Below are 26918 nucleotides of genomic sequence, written 5' to 3' on the forward strand. Positions count from 1 at the left end.
GTTCATTCTTGGAGCAAACTTATGTCCGTTTGGTGATTAAGTAAATTGTTTTAGACCGCCACTGGATTTGAACGCAAAGCGTCTGGTGTGTGTGTGTTACCTCTGAGTTCTCCTAGACGCAGCGCTGCGCTTTTGCCCGGTGTGAGACTAACTTTTTTTTAATTTTTTTTTATTAGACAATTATCAAATGTTAAAAATAGAAACAAATAAAGTGTGAGTACAAATACAATATCCATATGTATGTAATTTTAATGCTATGGCCTTGTGTAGATATTTAAAAATGGCCATCTTTAAGCATGACTGTTGAAATTAAATGGTAATACTTAACAATAAGAGTCCATTCGTAGCATTAATGAAAACTGTAGAAGTATTGTTCCTTGTTAGTGTGTTCATTTCAACATTCACTATTAACTACTAATAGGCTACACACTGCAAAAAATGCTTTTCTTACTTAGATTTTTTGTCTTGTTTCCAGCCAAAATATCTAGAAATTCTTAAATCAAGAAGCATTTTCTAGTAAAAATGATTGTCTTGTTTTCAGTAAAAACAACTCAAAATTGAGTTTTTGCTTGAAACAAGCAAAATAATCTGGCAATGGGGTAAGAAAAATTATCTTGTTTTCTGTTTGATATAAGATTATTTTTCTTACCCCATTGGCAGATTATTTTGCATGTTTCAAGCAAAAACTCACTTGATTTTGAGTTGTTTTTACTGAAAACAAGACAATAATTTTTACTTGCCTAGAAAATGCTTCTTGATTTAAGAATTTCTAGATATTTTGGCTGGAAACGAGACAAAATCTAAGTAAGAAAAGCATTTTTTGCAGTGCATTTTTAAATTTTAAGGTTTCTTCCTTTTAACATTAGCAAACTATGAAATAACTTTAATGATCAATATAGTAAATAATATTAATATTTTTAATCATTTACGAAGTATGGTTTAGTACTGTTACTGTTTTTTTTTTTTTTTTTTTTTTTTAATAAATAGTAAAGCACTAGCTTTCTTTCAGTATCCATTTTGAAAACTATCGGTTGATTAATCGGTATCGGCCAGTGTGGTCCAACCTAGCTATCGCTATCGGTAAAATCCACTATCGGTCGACCTCTAGTATCTACCGTCTATACACCGATACACGCTGTGTCTCGCTCTCTCCGACAGTGAGTTTGACGCGCATCCGTCTCCTGTCAATACAGAGTCTGATTGCAGGTATTCCGGATAATTTTAATCATTTCCACGCAAATGTGGCGAGCGCTTTATTGTAACATGAGAACACAGTCATGTAATCTCAGAAAACTGGATGCGAGCTCTCAAATAGGCCTAACTTATACAAATGAACTGCCTGTCCTCTCACTCCGATATTGCTGGCGCACAGACTGTGTGCAATTGCGATCTCACCGTGCTTTTAAAGTAGAAATTATTTATCTTTGCTCCTGGATTAAACTTTGTGAAAGTTTATCAACCATTCAGAATAGATCCACACCTGACCGATGGAAATGCTACTGGAATTTTTATTGGCTGTAAGTGAAATGCACCAGAAAGTCTTTCAACAATCAAAGATGGATCTTTAATTTCTTTACAATGAAAGTTTATGCTAGAAATGTTTTGGAATGGGATATGTGTATGATTTGTACATATAAATATCCTAGTCTGTGTAACTGCATCATTATACAGACATTACAGGTCAAAGCCATCTGATGTTCCTTTTATCTAAATAAATAACATGCATGTCTCTTAAAACACTGCCTATAAAAAATTTAGTCTTGTCATATTTTGAATACCTCAACTGAATTGCGGTCATTTGTTTTATAATCTTATTACTGACTGTGTATTTGTCTTTTTTCTGTAAATTCAATTCAGTTTGAAATCAAATTTGAAATCAAGCTTGCATTTGCAACAAAGTTACCCTATTTTAAAGACACAAATACACAGAATGAGCAAATGTTTAAGATTGAGATTTTTGTAATAGTAACTGATCACTGTTTATGTGTATCTATTTGAAAATGTTCATCATGTAAAGCGAACGTGTCTTTTTAGAAGACTTAGATTAAACCACTCAAAGCTTGACATAATGATTGCCTTTAAAAAAAATAGATGAATAAAAAAATTGAGATGTTAAAATACCTATGGTAGTATACTGTATAGTTTTGCCAATGGTATTGAAAATGATTAAAGTCGTCATGAAATCAAAAAAAATGACCCTACTAACTTTTTTTAGTGCACATTACTAGTCTTGTGGTGAACAATTAAACCGTGCAAGTCAATACACAGAGAGAGAAAAGAAAAAAAGTCTGCCGTCGTAATCTTTAATCAAAAACTGAAAATTTGCTTCTGTTCAGGAATGGCGTTCTCTCTCTGATGACGTCAGTTTGACAGCTTGGGGAGAATCCGCTTGTTAAGTATGACGTAAGGATTGCTGTTTCCGGGTCCGAGCCTCTACTCATTTCATTTGAGAATGCTATCTCAACAGCCATTTATGAGCACTATTTAATACTACATATTTAAGCTAAGCATATACAAAATGTGCAGTGCACACTACAGTCTCTGTGTTCACAGTGTCCCAGACGCTAATATTTTAGTTGAAGCGCTGTCTGGCCATCTGGGATTTCAGTATGGAGATAAAGGTTAGGATTATAATTTTTCAGTATTACATGACATCGTGGGTGTATATTAGCACAGTTTGTTCTTTTCTTGAGGCGAGCATTAAGCCCCAGAAGCGGTGAAGCGTGTTGTCAGATGTAACAAGCAGATATTCTTAACCACTCCTATCCAACTGTGAATCTGCTATGAGCAAGAGGTGAAGAGGAGGTACGCCACAATAAAACCCCTCCCTTTATTCAATATTCTGTTTCACTTGAAAATACATCACAACACTGATGTCAGTTGCAACTTCCGGTTCATGGGCACCTTAATATTGATATTTTTCAATATCGTATTGAAGTTAGAAATAACTGTATCATGACCACTAATTCACGTACTTTGAACAAAACCCACTTTTAACTTATTAGCAAAGTAGCTATTACCCACATAGATCTTTATGAATGAATACGAAAATCATTAATATCGCCGGCCAAAAAGTAACTAGTAATTAGTACTCCGAGTAGTTTTTGAGGAGTAATTTGTACTTTTACTTAAGTACTGTTTTTACACCAGTACTTTTACTTGTAATTGAGTATTATTTCAGCAATGTAACAGTACTTGTACTTAAGTACAAATTTTCAGTACTCTTTCCACCACTGCATCTGGAACTGTACCATCTAAGCTTAAGATTGCTGCTGTCACCCCGGTTCTTAAAAAGCATGGTCTCGACCCTTCTTCCCTAAGTAGCTATAGGCCCATTTCTAACTTATATTTTCTCTCTAAGATATTAGAAAAAGTTGTTTCCTCCCAGTTACAGGCCTACTTAACAGCTCACAACCTCTATGAGCCCTTCCAATCTGGCTTTCATTCATTACACAGTGCTGAAACAGCCCTGGTTAAGGTTCTTAACGATCTTCTCTTAGCCTCTGATTCTGGTGCTCTTAGCACTCTTCTTCTGTTATGTCCTCAGCTCAGCTTTTGACACTGTTTGTCATGAGATACTCCTCTCACGGCTTTCAGCAATTGGAATTCCTGGCACAGCCTTTGAATGGTTTTCCTCCTATTTGACAGGGAGGCAACAATTTGTTGTATACCAGAAACATAAATCATTCACCAAATCCATCAGTTCTGGTGTACCTCAAGGTTCTGTTTTGGGCCTTCTTCTCTTCACTGTTTATGTGCTACGAATTGGACAAATAATCTAACGTTATGGGTTTAACTTCCACTGTTATGCAGATGACATTTAGATTTATTTTAATGCTCCTTCCACCTCAGTGTTTCCTCCGCCTACATTAAAGGTTTAGTGGTAAATGTACAGTGGGTACGGAAAGTATTCAGACCCCCTTAAATTTTTCACTCTGTTATATTTTAGCCATTTGCTAAAATCATTTGTTCAATTTTTTTCCTCATTAATGTACACACAGCACCCCATATTGACAGAAAAACACAGAATTGTTGACATTTTTGCAGATTTATTAAAAAAGAAAAACTGAAATATCACATGGTCCTAAGTATTCAGACCCTTTGCTCAGTATTTAGTAGAAGCACCCTTTTGATCTAATACAGCCATGAGTCTTTTGGGAAAGATGCAACAAGTTTTTCACACCTGGATTTGGGGACCCTCTGCCATTCCTCCTTGCAGATCCTCTCCAGTTCTGTCAGGTTGGATGGTAAACGTTGGTGGACAGCCATTTTTAGGTCTCTCCAGAGATGCTCAGTTGGGATTAAGTCAGGGCTCTGGCTGGGCCATTCAAGAACAGTCACGGAGTTGTTGTGAGGCAATCCTTCGTTATTTTAGCTGTGTGCTTAGGGTCATTGTCTTGTTGGAAGGTAAACCTTCGGCCCAGTCTGAGGTCCTGAGCACTCTGGAGAAGGTTTTCGTCCAGGATATCCCTGTACTTGGCCGCATTCATCTTTACCTCGATTGCAACCATTGATGCTGCCACCACCATGCTTCACTGTTGGGACTGTATTGGACAGGTGATGAGCAGTGCCTGGTTCTCCACACATACCGCTTAGACCAAGATAGAACTTTTTGGCCTTAATTCTCATCAGACCAGAGAATCTTATTCAGGTGTTTTTTTAGCAAACTCCATGTGGGCTTTCATGTGTCTTGCACTGAGGAGAGGCTTCCGTCGGGCCACTCTGCCATAAAGCCCCGACTGGTGGAGGGCTGCAGTGATGGTTGACTTTCTACAACTTTCTCCCATCTCCCGACTGCATCTCTGGAGCTCAGCCACAGTGATCTTTGGGTTCTTCTTTACCTCTCTCACCAAGGCTCTTCTCCCCCGATAGCTCAGTTTGGCCGGACGGCCAGCTCTAAGAAGGGTTCTGGTCATCCCAAACGTTTTCCATTTAAGGATAATGGAGGCCACTGTGCTCTTAGGAACCTTAAGTGCAACAGAAATTTTTTTGTAACCTTGGCCAGATCTGTGCCTTGCCACAATTCTGTCTCTGAGCTCTTCAGGCAGTTCCTTTGACCTCATGATTCTCATTTGCTCTGACATGCACTGTGAGCTGTAAGGTCTTATATAGACAGGTGTGTGGCTTTCCTAATCAAGTTCAATCAGTATAATCAAACACAGCTGGACTCAAATGAAGGTGTAGAACCATCTCAAGGATGATCAGAAGAAATGGACAGCACCTGAGTTAAATATGAGTGTCACAGCAAAGGGTCTGAATACTTAGGACCATGTGATATTTCAGTTTTTCTTTTTTAATAAATCTGCAAAAATGTCAAATTCTGTGTTTTTCTGTCAATATGGGGTGCTGCTGGATTTTTAAGCTCAAATTTAAGACTTTAAGACCTTTTTTAAGAAAACGGATGAGTCAAAAGTATTAATTATATTAATTTAAACAATTATCAATAAATTATTATATGTGACCCTAGACCACAAAACCAGTCTTAAGTCGATGGGGTATATTTGTAGCAATAGCCAACAATACATTGTATGGGTCAAAATGATTGATTTTTCTTTTATGCCAAAAATCATTAGGACATTAAGTAAAGATCATGTTCCATGAAGATATTTTGTAAATTTCCTACTGTAAATATATCAAAAGTAAATTTGATTAGTATTATGCATTGCTAAGAACTTCATATGGACAACTTTAAAGGCGATTTTCTCAATATTCTCAAACTATAGGGTCCTAGAAATCCAGTTCTGAAACTACAGCCTCCGACTACTCACAACAACAGCCCTATTGAACATGCAGATTCATTCTCTGCCAGCAGGAGGCGCTTTCAAATGGTTTCCCCGGTAACAGCAGAAAACAAAGCAGGGCAGCACCGGACTTTGAAATGTGCAGCGCTCATATTTTATTTATAGCCTTTTGAAGTTTAATCATCACATTAAGCTGTGTCGCGATTCTGGTCTGTACCCAAATTTAAGACCTCTTGAAATCATAATTAAGACCTTTTAAGACTTTTTAAGGACCCGCGGGAACACTGTGCTGTGTGTACATTGAGGGGGAAAAAATGAACTTAAATGATTTTAGCAAATAGCTGCAATATAACAAAGAATGAAAAATTTAAGATGGTCTGAATACTTTCCGTACCCACTGTACCTATTAAGCTCACCAAAATCTACATTGAGACATTTTTAGTGCACAAGATATTGGTTTCAGTACAAGAAGTTATGTTAAAATAAAATATTAATCTCACACAAAAATATTTAATTTAATTTTAAATGACAAAAGCATTTCAATTAAGATGTACATCATTTAAATGCAAAAAGTCTGGGTACATTTTTGTACCCTTTAAGCACACCCCTGTTCCCATTAACCTCGCATCATTTTGTTATTGTAACAAAATTTATCGTTACAATTTTTTTATTAAAAATTCTTGTTTATTTTAAACAACCTTTTTAAAGAATAATTGAAAAATGTTTTATTTGAAGGTACAAAATCAATCACAAAAAAACAGAACACTAAAAATCATGTAACAAGGCATTCAATTTGATCAATTATATATTCATAGTGAAGTGTCTTTTAAGCACACTGCAACATCTAGACTAGTCCACATTCAGGTAAGTAACACATTCAATAATCAAATAAAACAAACCAATAAAACATTTCATTCATGGGGATGAACTCAGAAACTAGCCTCATTATGAAGCCTCTTGTTAAATGGATGTCAACTTATCTATAGTCTCTTAAGGCTGGAATACACTACACGATTTTTGCCCCGATTTTCCACCGATTTACAGTCTGGAGAAGTTGACGCTAGTTGCCAAAGGTCAGAGCCAGTCTGCAGATTTGAGTTGACACATTTAATAGAAAATCACAGTGTATGATGGTCACAAACATGTTTCATATTTTCAGCAGATTTTAAAACACATCGTTTTCATTTGTCATGTGTCTCCTAGCAACAATGCGCACGTTTCTGTGTGAGTTTGTTGTGATCGGAATTAATTACTGGTAGTCGGAATGAATTACTACACAACTGGTAGTGTGTGATCATCAGTCGTTCAGTGTTATGATGCCCAGTTTTCCTTTGTGACTATTTACAAAGTTATATATATATATATATATGGTAAGTGTATGATGCCTGGTGTTTTAAAAATCTGTTCAAATTTCAAGACCCATGTAGTGCATTCCAGCCATTAGTCGCTTTTTACCTGGACAGATACGACAGGTTTCTAATGGCTCCTCCTTTGTACTGACGGCATGCCTCTTTCATCTTTGGGCATAAACTATAGTTACGTCTACATTTTGTCATCTTAAAGCTGTGAAAATAAGTTATTATTATTATAAGTTATTAAAGATTAACTTAAAGTGACAACCATCAGTTAATATTTAAAGTCTGTTGATGAAGTTTTACATAAACGTTCAATGTGGAAGAGCTTAAAGAGAGCACACTGAGCTTAATTGGTACAGCAACAATTTGTAATAAATTACAAGATTTTGCAAAATAAATAATCTAGGTCATGTATTAAGTTCACACATTTAATGAACAACTATTATTAACAATATCTATGAAATTTTACTTTTTCTTATTGATGTCACACTGAAGCTGTGTGATTTTCATAGTAGTGCACCCTTTAAGCTCACCTTAAAATAATATGAAATCTTTAAAAATTACAGCAGTGTAAAACCACAGACCAGCAATAAACTGTCAATTTATAATATTATGGATTTAAAAATACAAGCCAGTAATGCCTGTGAAGTAATATATTAGCGTAGCACACAATCTTATACAGCCAACCTGCTAAATGTGTCCTGTGGCATCTGCGCTATATTGCTAAAACTACCTTTTGGATCTAACTGTAATTATTTCCCACATCTAAGTTCCAGGTTATAATATACCAAAGTCTAAACATTAATCTCTTAATTTTAAAGCAAGTAAAGTAAGCATTTTACCCAAAATAAAGGCATCTAAAAAATGCAAATTTAAGTGGCTCCTCTTTCGGTGAAAGTTTTCAGACAGCTTTCAAAATGGCCACCAGACAGCATGAACACCTGGATACTCATATCTCAGAGTGCAATGATCTGATTGACTTGAAATTACAGGAGGTATGTACACATCAATTGGTTAAGACCTCAAGTAGGATAATACATTATTTCTTCTTTTTATAATATGAGCTCAAAAATGGAAGTGTGCTTAATGGGTACATGAGCTTAAAAGGTACGTTTACCCTAGTTCACCCAAAACTGAAAATTATCCCATGTTTTACTCGCCCTCAAAGCATCCTAGGTGTACATGACTTTCTTCTTTCAGATGAATCCAATCGGAGTTATATTAAAAATTGTTCTTGCTCTTCCAAGCTTTATAATGGCATGGGTTGGTGTTTTTGTTCAACAGTCCAAAAGTAGTCAAATAAAGCACATCTATCCATATTAAAACGTGCCTCACAAGGCTCCGGGGGTGAACAAAGGCCTCCTGTAGCGACTCGATGCTTTTAAAACAATTATTTAAAACAATATAAACAGTTTTTTGTAACTTCCACAAACTGTCGTTCACGAGAGACTGCCTTTCCGGGCAGATGACGTAGGCATAGCGCATGCACATGTGAGTCTCACGAAAACCAACGTTTGTTTACAGGAGCAAAGGACGCAAAGTTTCCTTACTTCACCAAATGAAATCCAATCTCCTCTTGGCTTATATCGAAATCCTCCGACATTTTTCTTTACAAATCCTCGTTTTGTGATTCTAATTCGTGACCTGCGTTTTGTTCTCTCTCTGTCGTGCCTCTGCATTCATCACTAATCACCACCATGTTCCACCACCGGCGGAACGGCTTCAGCCTATGACAGTTAGCAGAAGTGAAAGAAAGGTGTTTATATCATTTTAAATTTTGAAATTGTTCTTACAAAAACACATCAATTTGCTACAGGAGGCCTTTATTCACCCCCCGGAGCCTTGTGAGGCACATTTTATTATGGTTGAGCTAGGGCTGTAACGGTCGCCGTGACAAACGTGTTAGCCCTATTGCCAACGGTGGTAGTGCACGTGACGTCACACACTCTATAACAAGCATAATACAAAGTTTTGTATACAAGTGTAATAATAGTAACAGTTGAAAATTGTTTTATTTAGACAATAAATCTATGCTAATTTACAAATTACCTCAAACGCCATACACAACGTTTCCTTTAAGATTGGCAGGTTTGAGCGCAGGAAAATACAGTTTATTCTGCATTCAGCATATTTATTTCGTGTTGAGCGATGGACCTTGTTGGGAAACCAAATACTACATCGCCGATCTGGAATCATTTCCACTCATGTCACCCATCCGCATTTGTACAAGTGTCTTCAAGTTCAAGTGATTGCAAACGCCCGGCTGGTCAGTTTTGTATTGGTGAGGCTTTCTCCAAACTGGCCAAATACGTATGAGACAGCGGTAAATGGAAGATGCTGACAAGAAAAGTGTCGAAACCGGACGCCGCATCGCAACACAGCAGGTTGAGTCTGTCTACACAGGACATTTGAACTTTGTGTCAGTACGTCATAAATAGGATGAGGCAGTTTACTGTGAGGGATTTGTCGCGTCGTATCGCGCCATGTCCAGTGTAGAAAGCATCACTGATTATAATGGGTTTTATAGTATTTTGTCGTGTCTCGCTGCGCCGCTCACGTGAGGTAGACGGGGTGTATTTAACTTTCTTATTTAAGGCTACATTCCTATTTAACTATATTGTTTCTTTGATATTTATTTTAGTGTTTTGCAGGCTGCGTGTTCACTGATGGAAGTGCTAAAATAAACACGCACATTTGTTAATAGATGATCAAGCCTCATTTATTTATTTTTTTGCGTTTCAAATTTATATATATATATATAAAAAAATCAGTGGTGTCAAAATTAACGCATTAACACAGGCGATTCATTTTTTCAGTTTAACGCATTAAAAATATTTAATGCAATTAACGCAGGGGCGGAGCTAGGGTTGGCCACCCCACTCACAACTGCTGTTTCTGTCACTTTCTCTTGACAAGAAGTGCATTTATTCAGTCGCAGAAGGTCTTTGAGACATTCCACTTGAATGAATGATGCATTTATACAGCGCTTTGTGTATTGCAGTACACCCATAGCGCTTTACAATCATGTGGGGGGGTCTCTCTTAAACCACCACCAGTGTGCAACATCCACTTGGATGATGTGACGGCAGTCACAGGACAACGGCGCCAGTGCGCTCACCACACACCAGTTACAGGTGGAGAGGAGAGAGAGAGTCATAGAGCCAATCAAGTGGATGGGGATTATTTCTGGTATCATTTCATATCAAAGCGCGAAATAAACTACGTGCATGCAATGTCGTGGTCGGTTAGTCATGATGTTACCAAAAAGGAGATTAAAGCTGGCTTAAAACTGTGCGTGCATGTAATGTATTTTGTATGAGTAACATTTAAGAACGTCTATGAAATGACATTTTCAAAACTGTCCTGGAGCAGCCCAGCACTGTCTCCCTCATCTAACACACCCGATTCAACTCGTCAGCTCATTAATATAGACTTTATGACCTGTGAAGTGTGTCAGAAATGGTAAAAAGAGTTGACCGAAAATACGATGCGTGTCAGATCTGCGTCACGTTCAGCAGCAGCAGCTCTTAAAGAAATAACCTAAAAACCAGCTGCTGTAAATTTTATAGAGAAATCAGTATTGGTATCAGTGATCCTGGCTTCAGTCATAAAAAAAAAGATGCCATTAACCCTTTTAAACCGGCTGTGTCGGCGCCGACACATCAGACCAAGCTGTATTCATGTTACCATAACTCTTCTACCGTTTGCACTATCAAAATAATTCAAATTGCTCCTGATAGCAGACAAAATGCGCTTTTCGGCAATACATGGCTTATTACGGTAATTTCTTGCGCTCCGTCAACAAATGACTGCAGATTTCCGGGAGAGCGGGAAGGGAGAATTTGAATGGAGAGATAGGGAGCGCGGAGTTTATTGCATAAAATAATAAACAAAATGAACAAAAACATGGTCAAGGAGGAGTAAACAGCATAAGAGTCGATTAGGATGATTTTTGATGAGACTTTGGGAGCAGGCTGGGTGAGACTTTTTCACATGTGGTGTGTGCATCGCTATAATGAGTCACATGTAATGAGTGTAAATGTGTGCGTGTATGAACAAAAAAGCCTCCTGAATGAAAACTGTGCAACCCAGTGTCCCCAAAATACTTGTGTGTGTGTGTATATATGTATTATAGTTGAATTTTGAAGTAAGAAGTGTTGGATTATTTCGATCGTGTGTTTTTTTTTTTTTTTTTTTTTCTAAATAAAAATAAAATTCTGTTTTTTTTATTTTTGTCTATTTAAATTCTGTTTACAAACTCAAAACACAAGATTAATGGTCAAAAACTGTACTTTTTTGAAAGCCATTTATTTTCTGAAAAAAACACCTTGCACTTGAAAATAGCACATTCTGTTAGAATTTTGCAGTCAAATGAACAAAATGTGTGAAAATGACCTATTTTACCCTTAGGTTTTAAAGGGTTAAACAAATATTAAAAAATATACCGTCTTCATGTTGTTTGTACATTCATTTGAAGACTGAATATGAAATTATTGCAATATAAAAGTATATATAAAAACTTTAATGTTAGGTGGGATTAATCACTATTAATTTCAGAAAAATGTGCGATTCGTTTTTTTTTTTTTATCAATTTACAGCACTAATATATATATATATATATATATATATATATATATATATATATATATATATATAAAATATTAGTGCTGTCAATCGATTAAACAATTTAATCATGTAATCACAGTCATGGACTGTGATTAATCATGATTAGTCGCAAATTTAAAATACTAGGGTTTACCTGTAAATGTGTTGAAAAAGAAATGCATGACAAACTAGTTTAAGTAAACAGAACCTTTCACACTTCCGTCAGGTATGAGACAATCCTTAAGATTATTTTTATTGGTCGTTTACTGTTGTTAAAATATGCTATTTATAGCCTTTTATATCGCTGCACAAATTAGCATTTCAGATGTACACATTCATCTCAAGAAAATCACATACAGACCATATCCTATCGTAATCGTGTGTTTATTATCTTATATAATCTATAGTGGCTGTTGTCATGTTTATTTCTGCTGTGTAAAAGCCTTAACATGTATGTTCTGGCTGAAACTGTTTGTGATGTTACAACCGCCTCTCCGTTCTTAAATTGCCAGGGATACATTCCAAATATAATACATGTTATTAAAAGGATCTATTTTAATTTTTATTTGTCTATATACGCTTTGGGCGGCCGCGGTACATTATAAAAGTAGCCCAAAAAACCGCAACCCACGGCTCTGTAATTTTTTCCTGTGACTGTATTTTGAAAATAGCCCACTTGTGCCGTTACCCTGGCAACACTGGTTCGCTGACGGGAAGAAGTTAGGGTCAAACCTTATCAAACGATTCATTTGCGTTAAAAAAAAAATAAATTTTATTAATCGCATGCGTTAACACGTTAAAGTTGACACCCCTAATATATATATACCAACTACCGCCGGTGGCGTGGTATTGTGATTTTTTTTATTAAAAAAAAATAAATAAAAATAAATAAAAAATCACAACACCACGCCACCGGCGGTAGTTGGTCCATTACCACCGTGATTAGAGGTCGACCGATAGTGGATTTTACCGATAGCTAGGTTGGACCACACTGGCCGATACCGATTAATCAACCGATAGTTTTCAAAATGGATACTGAAAGAGAGCTAGTGCTTTACTATTAAAAAAAAAAAAAAACAGCAACAGTACTGAACCATACTTTGTAAATGAATGAAAATATTAATATTATTTACTATAGCAAACTATGAAATAACTTTAATGATCAATAATGTTAAAAGAAGAAACTTTAAAATTTAAAAATGTAGCCTATTAGTAGCTAAAAATGAAAACACTCAAACAAGTAACAATACTTCTACAGTTTTCATTAATGCTACGAATGGACTCTGATTGTTAAGTGTTGCCATTTAATTTCAACAGTCATGCTTAAAGATGGCCATCTTTAAATACCAATACAAGGCCATAGCATTTAAAATTACATACATATGTATATTGTATGTGTACTCACACACTTTATTTGCTTCTATTTTTTTAACTTGATAATTATCTAATCAAAAAAACAACAAAAAAAAAAAAAGTTAGTCACACACTGGGCAAAAGCGCAGCGCTGCATCTAGGAGAACTCAGAGGTATCTCACACACACACACACACACATACCAGACGCTTTGCGTTCAAATCAAGTGACGATCTAAAACAATTTATTTAATAACCAAACGGACATAAGTTTGCTTTAAGAATGAACAATGTGGCATAAATGAGTTTGAAGTTCGGTGTTTTAAAAAAAAAAAAAAAAAAACAGCAAGCGGAAAGAGAACGCGCGATCTGTATTACAGCTCTCTACATGAAGCATACAGACATTATTAAAGCCACAGAAAGACAAACGTTTTGCTGAAAAATGCAGCGCGCAGTGTCACGTGTCAAAATAAACAACACGTGCTGTCAGTGATTTCCGCCTCTAGAGGCCGCTCTCGTACTGTATAAATGCCAGCGAACCCTTCTCAGCCACTCCAGCAACGGTTGCAAACCAGAAAAATATCGGCATGAATTTTTGCCGATAACCAATAGTTGTGGCAATCAACTATCGGTGCCGATTAATCGGCAAAACTGATGAATCGGTCGACCTCTAACTGTGATAGTAAAAATCTGCCACCATCACAGCCCTAGGATGAGCACGCTTTATTTAACTACTTTTGGACTGTTGAACAAAAACACCCACCCATGCCATTATAAGGCTTGGAAGTGCAAGGACAATTTTAATATAACTCCGATTGAATTCATCTGAAAGAAGAAAGTCATATACACCTAGAATGCCTTGAGGGTGCGTAAAACATGGACTAATTTTCATTTTTGGGTGAACTAACCCTTTAACAGCCTGCATCAAGGAACTCGAGCTTTGGCGGGAGGCAAATTACCTTAAATTTAACTCTGGTAAAACTGAGGTAATTTTGATTGGCTCTAAAGCTATTGTATCTAAACTTTCTGGCCAACTGATGGATTTGGATGGTGATCTGATTATGCCCTCCACGACGGTTCGCAATCTTTGTGTTCTCATTGATTCCACTCTTTCATTTAATGATCACATTGGAAAAGTGGTAAAGACAGCTTTTTTCCACCTATGTAATATCTCTCATTAGGGCTGTCGCGATAACCGCATTATCGCAATACTATTGATGAGCATAACCGCAGAGGAATGCAACAACCGCAGCAAACGCGATATTTCAGTGTTTTATTTTTCGTAAGGTTACGCCCTTCTTGTTTTACACTTCGCGCATGTGTACTGAATATTAGTAATGATAACAATGTGTATCATGCTGATTTGCACAGAGGCTCAGTAAATTTGCACTTAACAAGCCTAAACAGACTGCGAATGAGAGAGAGATCGACTGATCGCGTGCGATTACCTGCGTCTGTCCTTCAGGCTGAGTCATGTATATATTTGTGAAAACGGGTTGTCATGTCCAAGGAAAGCGCAATCTGTCTTAGCATCGACGCTCTGCTGGTCAGCTGAGCCTTTAATAATAATAATAATAATTCATTTTATTTGTGGGCGCCTTTCAAGACACTCAAGGACACCTTACAATAATAAAATACACAATTAAACAAAGGGAAGAAACAACAACACAAACAATAATACAAAAAATCAATACACAATCTAAATAAAATCACTCAGGATAGGCTAATCTAAAAAAATTAGTTTTAAGGTGCGATTTAAAAATTGAAAGACTAAGACTATTACGTATATCTTGAGGTAATGTATTCCAAAGTGTCGGAGCAATACAACTAAAGGCTCTACTTCCCATGGTAGTTAAACGTACAGATGGTACAACAAGAGTCACAGAAGCAGAAGACCTGAGGGATCGAGTAGGTACATACACACGAAGAAGTTCACTAAGATAAGGTGCTAGATTATAAAGGGCCTTATAAGTAAAAAGTAAAATCTTGAATTGAATACGATATCTGATTGGAAGCCAATGAAGGTGCCCTAAAACTGGAGTAATATGCTCATTCAACGGTGTTCGTGTAATGATCCGAGCTGCTGAATTCTGAACCATCTGAAGTTTATGAATAAGTTTCTGTGAAACACCACTGAGCAGAGAGTTACAGTAGTCAATTCGAGGGGTAACCAATGCATGCACGAGAACAGCAGTACCATTAACAGAAAGAGATGGTCGAAGACGATTAATATTTCGCAGATAGTAATATGCGGACCGTGTAATATTATTTACATGTGCCTCGAAAGACAGAGTACTGTCAAGGATGACACCCAAACTCTTGACCTGAGAAGAAGGAGAGATAACAGAGTTGTCGATAGTAAGTGTAAAACTTCCACAATTACGCAGTTTTGATTTAGTACCTACTAATAAAATTTCAGTTTTCGCACTATTAACTTTGAGAAAATTACATGCAAACCATTTAATTTCAGAAAGACAGAGCAAAAGAGAGGAAGACGGCAATACTGAACTGGGCTTCGAAGATATATAGAGCTGGGTGTCATCTGCGTAACAGTGAAAATTTATATTAAATTTACGAAAAATCTGTCCTAGAGGTAGTAAATACACTATAAACAGAAGAGGACCCAGGACTGAACCTTGAGGCACACCACTGGTTATCTGAGATATCCGCGATTTAAACATTTTTATTTGAACGAACTGAGTCCGACCAGATAAATATGATTTAAACCAATCAAGGGATATACCAGTGATCCCAATAGAAATCAACCTCTCCAATAAAATGCTATGTGAATGGTGTCGAAAGCTGCAGTTAAATCAAGAAGAATGAGTATTGATAAAAGTCCCAAATCTGCAGCCATTAACAAATAATTTGTGACTTTAATAAGTGCTGTCTCCGTGCTATGATAGGGACGATAAGCAGACTGAAATGGCTCAAACAAGTTATTCTCCATTAAATGAGTATGTACCTGCTGAGCAACAATTTTTTCCAGTAATTTAGAAAGAAACGGTAAATTAGATATGGGTCGAAAATTTTCAGGGTTATTACAATCCGCACCAGGTTTCTTAAGTATGGGAGTTATGGCCACTACTTTAAAGGATGAAGGAATAGTACCAGTAATAAGAGAAGAATGTATAATTTGAGTTATCAAGGGTAATAAAGAAGATAGACGAAACTTAACAAGATGTGTGGGAATAGGATCTAACTGACAGGTAGTAGATTTAAATTTTTGAACACATTCAGCTATTTCATTCGCTGTAGGCAAATAAAAACTAGAAAAAGCAGTTAGAGCAGAAGCATCATAAAGAGAGAAGAATGAACCACATGCCCCATTATTGGGTGTTAAATTCTTATGAATAGTTTCGATTTTATCACTAAAATAGTTCATAAAAGTATCACATGTAATATTAGTGCGAATGTAATGAGAAGGCATCTGGTGGTCGCAAAATATTATTAATTGTAGAGAACAGTATTTTTGTATTCCCACCACCAGAGTTTATCAAATTGGCATAATAATTTGTTTTAGCGGTAGAAAGGGCATCTTTGTAATCTCTGATGTGGTGATCATACATTTCCTTGTGCACAATTAAACCAGATCTCATATATAAACGCTCTAGTTGATGCCCCTTAGCTTTTAACAGACGTAACTCAGAAGTATACCATGGAGCCGTATGAGCAAATGAGACAATCCGAGTTCTAACAGGTGCAACGACATCTAAAACATTCTGCAACTCGTCGTTGTAATAAGAAGTCAACTCATCCAGGCTAAGTAATCCACCAGTGTTCAACAAGTTATCAACTTCATTGGAAAACACAGACAAATCAATGTTCTTAATATTGCAAAATGTGATAGTACGGCTTTGAGCAATTTTTGATGCAGTTAATTTGGCACTAAAACATACAAGTTTATGATCAGATATAGACGGGTCACGTGAACTACAATCAAAAGGTATTATTCCAGTACAACAAATAAGATCAAGTGTGTGACCTTTTGAATGAGTTGGAAAATCAATAAACTGTTTCAGTCCAAAGCTATCCAAACATGATAGAAAGTCTTTTGTATCAGTAGCAGTAGCTTTATCAACATGGATATTAAAATCACCAACCATAATCACATTCGGAGAAACAGAACATAATAAAATCCTTGTCGAACGTGAAGATGATGACCAGAAGGACTTTATAGAGTTTGAGTCATCATAATTGTAATTCTGTCTTGATCTGCGATGAATATATTTGCAACGAGGCTTAGGAATGTCAGTGAAAAAATTAAGATCCAGAGGAGATGGATAGTGATTGAAACAAAACTGTAGAAGTTCTTCGGCACTATATTGAAGTACCGACACAGCAGGCTGAAATAGTGCAAGTAAGATCATCCAGTTCAAGATGCTCCATGGAACCATCGCGTAGAGCCTAATTTTTCCGATCTTAAACAGCCGAAAATAACACGGAGAGCAACCAAACACTCCGTGTAACAGCAGAGTTTAAAAGAGTCGGACACGGATTTCTCCGGATATAGCGCTTATAGTTTAAAAACTTAAGCCAGACCGTTGCAGTATCAGAAACAATTCAATAAAAAGTTAAAACAATAAACACCTGGGAACAGCGGCAGCTAAGACACGTCAGCGTTCGCCCCCGGATGTGACCGGATGTAAAAGTGGCGCTCAAAGTTAAAATGATTTAAACAGCGTGTTTCATTACAAATCTCTGAATGAATCAGCGCTTTTGAACGTGTAGTTGAATGAAGACTCACTAAAAGACCGTCTCTTGCCGCCACCTTGAGGCGAAACAAAGAAACTGCACTGACTGACAGCCCGTCTAGACCACGCAGGTGAAATATTAACAGAAAAAGTATCTTGTCAGTCAGATTCGAGGATCAGAACTAACTGTTATTTATTTATTTATTTATATATATATATACACACAGTGAGGAAAATAAGTATTTGAACACCCTGCTATTTTGCAAGTTCTCCCACTTAGAAATCATGGAGGTGTCTGAAATTGTCATCGTAGGTGCATGTCCACTGTGAGAGACATAATCTAAAAAAAAAAATCCAGAAATCACAATGTATGATTTTTTAACTATTTATTTGTATGATACAGCTGCAAATAAGTATTTGAACACCTGAGAAAATCAATGTTAATATTTGGTACAGTAGCCTTTGTTTGCAATTACAGAGGTCAAACGCTTTCCTGTAGTTTTTCACCAGGTTTGCACACACTGCAGGAGGGATTTTGGCCCACCTCCACACAGATCTTCTCTAGATCAGTCAGGTTTCTGGCCTGTCGCTGAGAAACACGGAGTTTGAGCTCCTCCAAAGATTCTCTATTTGGTTTAGGTCTGGAGACTGGCTAGGCCACACCAGAACCTTGATATGCTTCTTACAGAGCCACTCCTTGGTTATCCTGGCTGTGTGCTTCGGTCATTGTCATGTTGGAAGACCCAGCCTCGACCCATCTTCAATGCTCTAACTGAGGGAAGGAGGTTGTTCCCCAAAATCTCGCAATACATGGCCCCGGTCATCCTCTCCTTAATACAGTGCAGTCGCCCTGTCCCATGTGCAGAAAAACACCCCAAAGCATGATGCTACCACCCCATGCTTCACAGTAGGGATGGTGTTCTTGGGATGGTACTCATCATTCTTCTTCCTCCAAACACGTTTAGTGGAATTATGACCAAAAAGTTCTATTTTGGTCTCATCTGACCACATGACTTTCTCCCATGACTCCTCTGGATCATCCAAATGGTCATTGGCAAACTTAAGTCGGGCCTGGACATGTGCTGGTTTAAGCAGGGGAACCTTCCGTGCCATGCATGATTTCAAACCATGACGTCTTAGTGTATTACCAACAGTAACCTTGGAAACGGTGGTCCCAGCTCTTTTCAGGTCATTGACCAGCTCCTCCTGTGTAGTTCTGGGCTGATTTCTCCCCTTTCTTAGGATCATTGAGACCTCACGAGGTGAGATCTTGCATGGAGCCCCAGTCCGAGGGAGATTGACAGTCATGTTTAGCTTCTTCCATTTTCTAATGATTGCTCCAACAGTGGACCTTTTTTCACCAAGCTGCTTGGCAATTTCCCCGTAGCCCTTTCCAGCCTTGTGGAGTTGTGCAATTTTGTCTCTAGTGTCTTTGGACAGCTCTTTGGTCTTGGCCATGTTAGTAGTTGGATTCTTACTGATTGTATGGGGTGGACAGGTGTCTTTATGCAGCTAACGACCTCAAACAGGTGCATCTAATTTAGGATAATAAATGGAGTGGAGGTGGACATTTTAAAGGCAGACTAACAGGTCTTTGAGGGTCAGAATTCTAGCTGATAGACAGGTGTTCAAATACTTATTTGCAGCTGTATCATACAAATAAATAGTTAAAAAATCATATATTGTGATTTCTGGAATTTATTTTTTAGATTATGTCTCTCACAGTGGACATGCACCTACGATGACAATTTCAGACCCCTCCGTGATTTCTAAGTGGGAGAACTTGCAAAATAGCAGGGTGTTCAAATACTTATTTTCCTCACTGTGTATATATATGCTAACAATATACTAATGATCTTATTGTCAGGTTTAAGTTTTATGTGGACCGTTATTTTGTCATTCTCTTCTGTTTACTTCACTTCCTGTTTCAACGCGATTTAGTTTCGGTTTTATTGGTTTCTGAATATGACCTCCTTACATCATAACACATATACACACACAGATTATATATATATATATATATATATATATATATATATATATATGCGGTAATACTGCATACCGCGCTATTGAGCCACTCAAAATTACCGCAAGGGAAATTCCTTAACCGCGACAGCCCTATCTCTCATATTCAATGTTCTCTCAGACAGCAGGATGCTGAAACTGTTACCATGCCTTTGTCACATCTCAACTAGATTACTGTAATTCACTTCTTTATGGCCTGTCATAAAATATCAAACGATTACAATATGTTCATAACTCTGCAGCTCGCTTGATCACCCACACAAGAAAGAACGATCTCATTACTCCAATCCTCTACCACCTTCATTGGCTTCTGGTTTCCTTGTGCATAAACAACAAGATACTAATTCTCACTTATAAAGCTCTCCATAACCTTTGTCCTTCATATTTTCTGACTTGATTCAGTCTTATGTTCCTGCTTGTTCCTTATGATCTTCTAGTGAGGGATTGTTAGTCAATCCTAAATTTTGTCTGGTGACTATGGGAGCCAGGTCTTTCAGTGTTGTGGCTCCCAAGTTGTGGAATGCTCTTCCCTAGACATCCGTCAAGCATCCTCCCTTCTCTCATTCATAAATCTCTTAACACATTTTTCTCTGAGTATTACTCTTCAGTTCTCAGTCTGTAAATTGTACCCTGTTATGGACATGTTTATGCTCTCTGTATCTCTAATCTAACTTTGTAAGTGGTCTCTGTATATTACTTTCAGCCCTTGGTATGTGTTCTGTCCTTTTGATGTTTATTTGTTTCTGTTCCTTAAACCCGACTTGTAAAGCGACCTTGGGTGTTGGAAAGCTGCTATATAAATAAGTATTAGGATTATTATTAGGATTATTATTATTAATTTAACTTTTAAATATAATTTAATAATATAAATATAATAGATTTAACACACCTTTTGAAGGTGCTTGAAGGTGGCAGAAAAGTGGCAGTTGTCACTGATGGTCCACTAGAAAAGCAATGAACAAATGTTAAATGCGCGAAAAGCATGTTAGAAACATGCTAGCCAACATGCTAAAACCTAGCAATTGCAAAGCAACACCATGGCAACCGCCTAGCAACCACCTGGCCATAACTCCCTAACAACAGTTTAGCAACACCCTTGCAACCACCCAGAACACCATAGAATCATTCCATGTCACATCAACACAATTTCAGAAACTATAGGCCTATTGGCTATATTTTTCTATTTTGAATCTCAGACGATAACTGCTTGCATCTCTAAAAGACATTTCTTGCTGGATGAATAACCATCACCTTCAACTCAATCTTGCCAAGATGGAACTGCTTGTGGTTTCAGCCAACCCACCACTTCATCACAGTTTCTCCATCCAGCAGCTTCTTTGTCACCTCTGCAGTACAAGATTTTTTTTTCAGTGCATGAATTTTGTTGATACTAATTTTGTTTGATTGGTAACAGCCCTATAGTGTCTTATTATTCTAATATGGCTCTATAATGCATAGCTACATTTATATGTAGAGAGCCATATTGCAGGGTTGCATTTATTTGGCCACATTGCACTTTCATGTTTATAGCTACAACAGTTCGACAACAAGTATCTAAATAAGAAACAACCACGGAGTGTCTTTTAAAAACCCTTTTGTGTACTGAACTACTTCCTTCTGCCACAAATTCAAATCTCAAATTTACAGCTGAACAGGTGAGCCCAGGCTTCCATTTCTAATTTGAAAACCTCACTTTAGAACTAGTAAAGAAGAAACACTGAGTTGCATAAAAGCTTTTTTGTATCAGTTACGTAATGTACTGGTACTTTTTGGTAATTTCATGAATTACCAATTGATAACGTAACTACGATGTCGCATGCCCGTAATTTTATTACCATCAAATTTCCAATTCACAACGTTGTCAGTACGTCCTCCTAATGTCATAAGACAGGCATCCTCAAATCTGGCCCACTCCTGCAGAGTTTAGCTCTAACCCTAATCAAACACACCTGAGCATGCTAATCAGAGTCTTCAAGATCATTAGAAAATCACAGGTAGGTGAGTTTGATCAGGGTTGGAGCTAAACTCTGCAGCAGATTGGCCCTCCAGGGAAAGATCTGAGGAACCCTGTCAATAAGATTACCAAGGACGTCCCAGATACATACACGACTGGTAATATATTAGTAAGTTCATGACTTACTGGCAACGTAACTGCAACGTCTAATGCTCGTATTTTCATTACCATTACCATCATCAACTCCACAGCTGACATACGTGACACAGTGCAAGAAAGGAAAATTAATTGTTCTGAGTTGTGAAACTTTTTATTTCGTAACGAGTTATAATGATAACGTTGAATTAATGACACAGACCTGGCTACACCATCTTATCTGCCGCAGATACTGTACCAGGACAAGCGTCTGAGGCACTTTTTAGTTCAACTGTGTCTGACAGAAGAATTGTTTTTCTGAGGTGAGTTTTACAATTTATACACATGGATCCCGCGGGTCCTTAAGTCTTTACATTTACTTGTACAATTTAAGACTTTTTATGACCTTAAATTTGATAAAGAAAGTCTTAATTATGATTTCAAGAGGTCTTAAATTTGGGTACAGACCAGAATCGCGATACAGCTTAATATGACGATTAAACTTCAAAAGGCTATAAATAAATATGAGTGTTGCACTTTCAAAGTCCAGTGCTGCACTGCTTTAGTGTTCTGGCATTACCGTGGAAACAGTTCCAAAAGCGCCTCCTGCTGGCAGAGAATGAATGTGCATGTTCAATAAGGCTGTTGTTGTGAGTAGGGTATTCATGCAATACCAGAGGCAGTAGTTTCAGAACCGGATTTCTAGGACCCTATAGTTTTTTGTTTGTTTGTTTATTATTTTATTTTATTTATTTATTTTTTGAATGTATGTATTATGTCAGGTCTTCCAGCCAGTTATATCAAACCTTTACAATTAATCCAGAATGCGGCAGCTAGATAAATTTTTAATGAGCCAAAATGAATGTAAGAAAGAATGAAGAATGTCACATCTCTGTTTATCAATTTGCACTGGCTACCAATAGCTGCTTGCATAAAATTCAAGGCATTAATGTTTGCCTACAAAACCACCACTGGCTCTGCACCCCTTTACCTAAATTCATTACTTCAGACTTATGTGCCTCTAGAAGCTTATATTCTGCAAGTGAACGTCGCTTTATTGTGGCATCCCAAAGAGGCACAAAATCACTTTTTGACAAAAATGACCTGCCCAACTCAATCAGAGCAGCTTAGTCCTTAGCCATCTTCAAGAACCGGCTAAAAACACATCTCTTCCATCTTTATTTGACCCTCTAACTCTAGCACTCTCTATTCTAATTATATTCTTAAAAAAAAAAAAAAATACAACTAACACTAGCTTTTCTAATCTTTTTGTATTCTGTCGGTTTTCTTTTTAATAATTATACAATTAACAAAAGCAAAAAAGGTCTCTAACACTAGCTTGCTCTATTCTTTGTTTTCTTTTTATTTATTATATAATTTAAAGAAAAAATCCCTTGCTACGTGTACTGCGTTAGGCTAAATGAGACTTGTTATAGTACTTGCATATCATTGCTCTTTTTTTATTGATTTTGATTGCTTCCATTGTCCTCATTTGTAAGTTGCTTTGGATAAAAACATCTGCTAAATGACTAACTATTAGTGGCTCATACTATTTTATAGCACTTGCTATTCAATTCTGTATATTATTATTTTTAACGAATTATGTAGATGTTTAATTGTATACATTTAATTATTGTCTTAACCAACTTCTAACCCTAAACATACCCATTGGTAACCCTCTTGAAATATTTAACCTAATTTATTTCAATATTCTATATATTCTGGTTTTAAATTCAGTTTTCTTGGAAAGAAGACTTGTCTGTATGAGAGATGGCACTGCCCCAAAAAAAGGGTCCTATGCAGTCCTAGAACTGCAGCTTCCTGTATTGCAGGAACATTGGGTTGTTTTTGTTCAGACCAATGTGAAAATCAACCCATGTTTTTACCCTGCAAATACGCAGAGCTTTAAATGTGAACTGCTGGATCGATAAAAAGATAATTCATTATAAAAATCTAAACAGTAAAATGTGTTTGTATGTTATTTAATTAATATAATTATTTATGATAATTGTTTAATATAATAATTAATATTTGTGACTTGATCTATTTTCTTTAAAAAAAAAATGGTTTAAATGCTGAAATGTGAAGTGTATCCTTATAATGAAACTTTTTGTTTTTTGCAACTTCTTCAGCCTGGCTCGTCTGAGGGCCAGAACCAGGGTGAAGCGCTGGTGTACGAGTTGCTCTACGCAGACGACGCTGCCTTCGTGGCTCACACTGAACAAGAAATTCAGGAAATGTGCAATTTTGCTGCTGCCTGCACAGAGTTCGGACTCACCATAAGCCTCAGTAAGACAGTGGAGATAGCTCAGAACATTCCTGCTCCCCCTCACGTCACCATCAACGGCACGGTGCTGTCGGCTGTCGAGAAATTTGTCTATCTCGGCTCAACCCTGACAGCAAACAACAGCCTTGATGCTGAACTGAATACCAGGATCGGTCATGCCTCAACAACCTTTGGGCGACTTCAGTCTCATGTCTGGAACAACAGCCACCTTTCTCTCAAAGTAAAGGTGCGCATATATGAATCCTGTGTGCTCTCCGTTCTGCTATATGGAAGCGAAACGTGGCCTACATACCGGCGGGAGGAGCACAAGCTTAATGTTTTCACTTCCGTTGTCTACGACAGATCCTTGGCCTGTCATGGCAGGATCGGGTTTCCAACACTTGAATGTCTTTAACATCAACCCTGACCGATGGCATCACCTTGCGGAAGATCGGGCAGCTTGGCGGTCTGCGCTGACAGACGACTCTGTCATGCCAAGCTTACATCAGCTTTTTCACAGAAAGACGGCATGTTAGACACCGTTTAGATCGGCGCTTGCGCTGCGAAAGGCCTTGATGAAACATTTGGGCAGTGTTTTGCAAATCTCCCTACACCGTGACGTAGACGTGGGGGCGTGTTTGAATGACCTGTTTTAGGAGGGCGCGGTCGAGTCTTGACTTTTATAAAGAATATCTCTTTGGTTTTGAGACTTTAGTCTTTGCAACTTCAGGGATCTTATCTATGCACAAACAGCTTGTAACACTCCAAAGAGAAAGGAAAACTTTAAATCGCATCACATGACCCTTTTAAATTAGTTTGGGCATACGAGGACATAAATTAGGTTAAATTACTGCATGTCCACCCAAAGAAAATAAATAATTATAAAAAATTACCAACTGATTACCAGCACACAACTATTGATGCATATGACATGGCGACAAAACCGGTTGCCACAACGTAACTAGTTACGTCGCCATGACGAAACTTTGGTCACCAGATTACGTTGCAGTTACATAACATTCACATTTTTGTTAGCAGGGTAGCATATTATCAGAGAGAGATCAACTAAGTGAGCGTAATTACCTGCAAACTAATATGGTAATTATTGCTAATGCAATGCTAAAGATACAGGCCAAAGATGTCAAAAACAACCCAGCTCAAATTATCTTACTTTTATCAATTAATTGTTTAGAAAGTTGTTGTTGTTTTCTCCAGATTTTGGACTGCTTTCCTCACTCCAAGTTGAACTCAAATTACAATTTTAATCAGGGCTTCCAACTTTTATTTCCATGCATGCTGAGTGGTCAGCCTGGCCTACTGGCTGCGTCTGAAAGCTGAATGTAACTTAAATTAAAATAATTTTATATGAAAATATAACACAAAGTACAATTTAATTTCTCCCACCTAAGTGTTTTTTCTATATATTTTTAGTTTGATAAATACACATTTTTATGTATATTTAGAAATATGACAACGATCACATATCCCACACACTGTTTTAGTGTTTGGGAATATTCACGCATAATTTAAATACATAATCGCATAATATCAGATTTAAAACTTTTTTTTAGAAGAGAACAGAACATCACTGTGTTATTTAAACCGATGCGCATTGCGTCGTCGTTTTTCATAGTGCCTTTGGTCAGCGCAGTCGGGAGAGAGCAACTGCGGACTTAGCAGAAAGACTTAAGCATAACAGTTTATCTGAGAGCTTGATAAATGAATATAAATTAAAAAAAATTTGCTAGAAATGATATCAAAAGTGGAAGAAGTTGGTCAAAACGTACATTTAGACACAAACTGACCAAACTTATCTTTTTATTTTTTATTAGCTCAGCTGCCACGGAATCGAACGCACTAGATATTGGGATTGGCAGTGACGCATAAATCTAGGATGCCTTAAAAAGACGATCAGCTTAAAGCTATCTCTGAAGACAGGATGTGAAACGATCATTGGAATCAGACGTGCCTTTTTGCCTTCATACATCCGTATGCTGCATTTTTCCAGCTTTCGGACGCAGCCATTGACTGCCTGTATATCTACGTTACACATTCTAAACTGCCCAGTCCAAACCTTCTCAATGTAAATCGTCGGTGTCTTCTGTCATCTCGTCTTGTCGGGTTTTCCACAATAACTGGGGTGCTGTATTCCGCTGAACATTAGCTGCGTCCGTAATCAGTCACTGGTTAACGCTGACTCTGTTCTGTAGAGTAAATGTACTAAATAGATGAGGAGGAAAAAAAGATGGATGAGCAAATTTGGACGTTGATGTAATTACAGTGCGCCAGAGAGCGCGCTAGAGCTGACGCTTCTTCTTCGTCTTCGTCTTTTGTGGATTTACTGGGGGGTTGCAATCCAACTGGTGCATACCGCCATCTACTGCTGTAGATGCTACATGTACTGTGACGAAGACAGATGCAGGATAATTTACTATACCGTATTCTCTGTTTAAAATAACATTTGATAACATGTTCTAGAGTTTCCATTTCCTGACTTATATGGCCCCCTTAAAAACAACGTGCATTTAAATTGTTACAGTGCCTTAGAATATAAGATAATGTTTCAAACAGGACACCACTGGACAAGGGACCTCCTTAAAATAAAGGAATATTGTCTTTCATTAATGCACAACAATCAATTTCATTTATAATGTAACAATGTAACTGAATATTTGTAATATTTAGAAAATGCAATGTTTAAAACAAGATACTCAAATTAATGTATATAAATACATGTTGATTGAAGTTAAAAAATGGCCATTTTAATCGCTGTGGGTGACATTTTGGTTTAG

At 37.2% G+C, this 26918-nt stretch overlaps 1 protein-coding gene across 2 annotated transcripts in view; it reads right to left on the minus strand.

The window, feature by feature from the left end:
- The window catches only part of chst10 (carbohydrate sulfotransferase 10), a 118295-nt gene extending 91829 nt beyond the window's left edge, over window positions 1-26466 (minus strand). For both annotated transcript variants that reach the window (XM_058775495.1, XM_058775486.1), the window contains exon 1: window positions 26201-26466. The gene's annotated coding sequence lies outside the window, so the exon portion shown is untranslated. The remainder of the gene's footprint in view (window positions 1-26200) is intronic.
- Between the last annotated feature and the right edge of the window lie 452 nt (window positions 26467-26918).

The sequence above is a fragment of the Onychostoma macrolepis genome, chromosome 01 (assembly GCF_012432095.1).
Source record: "Onychostoma macrolepis isolate SWU-2019 chromosome 01, ASM1243209v1, whole genome shotgun sequence".
Lineage (NCBI taxonomy): Eukaryota > Metazoa > Chordata > Actinopteri > Cypriniformes > Cyprinidae > Onychostoma > Onychostoma macrolepis.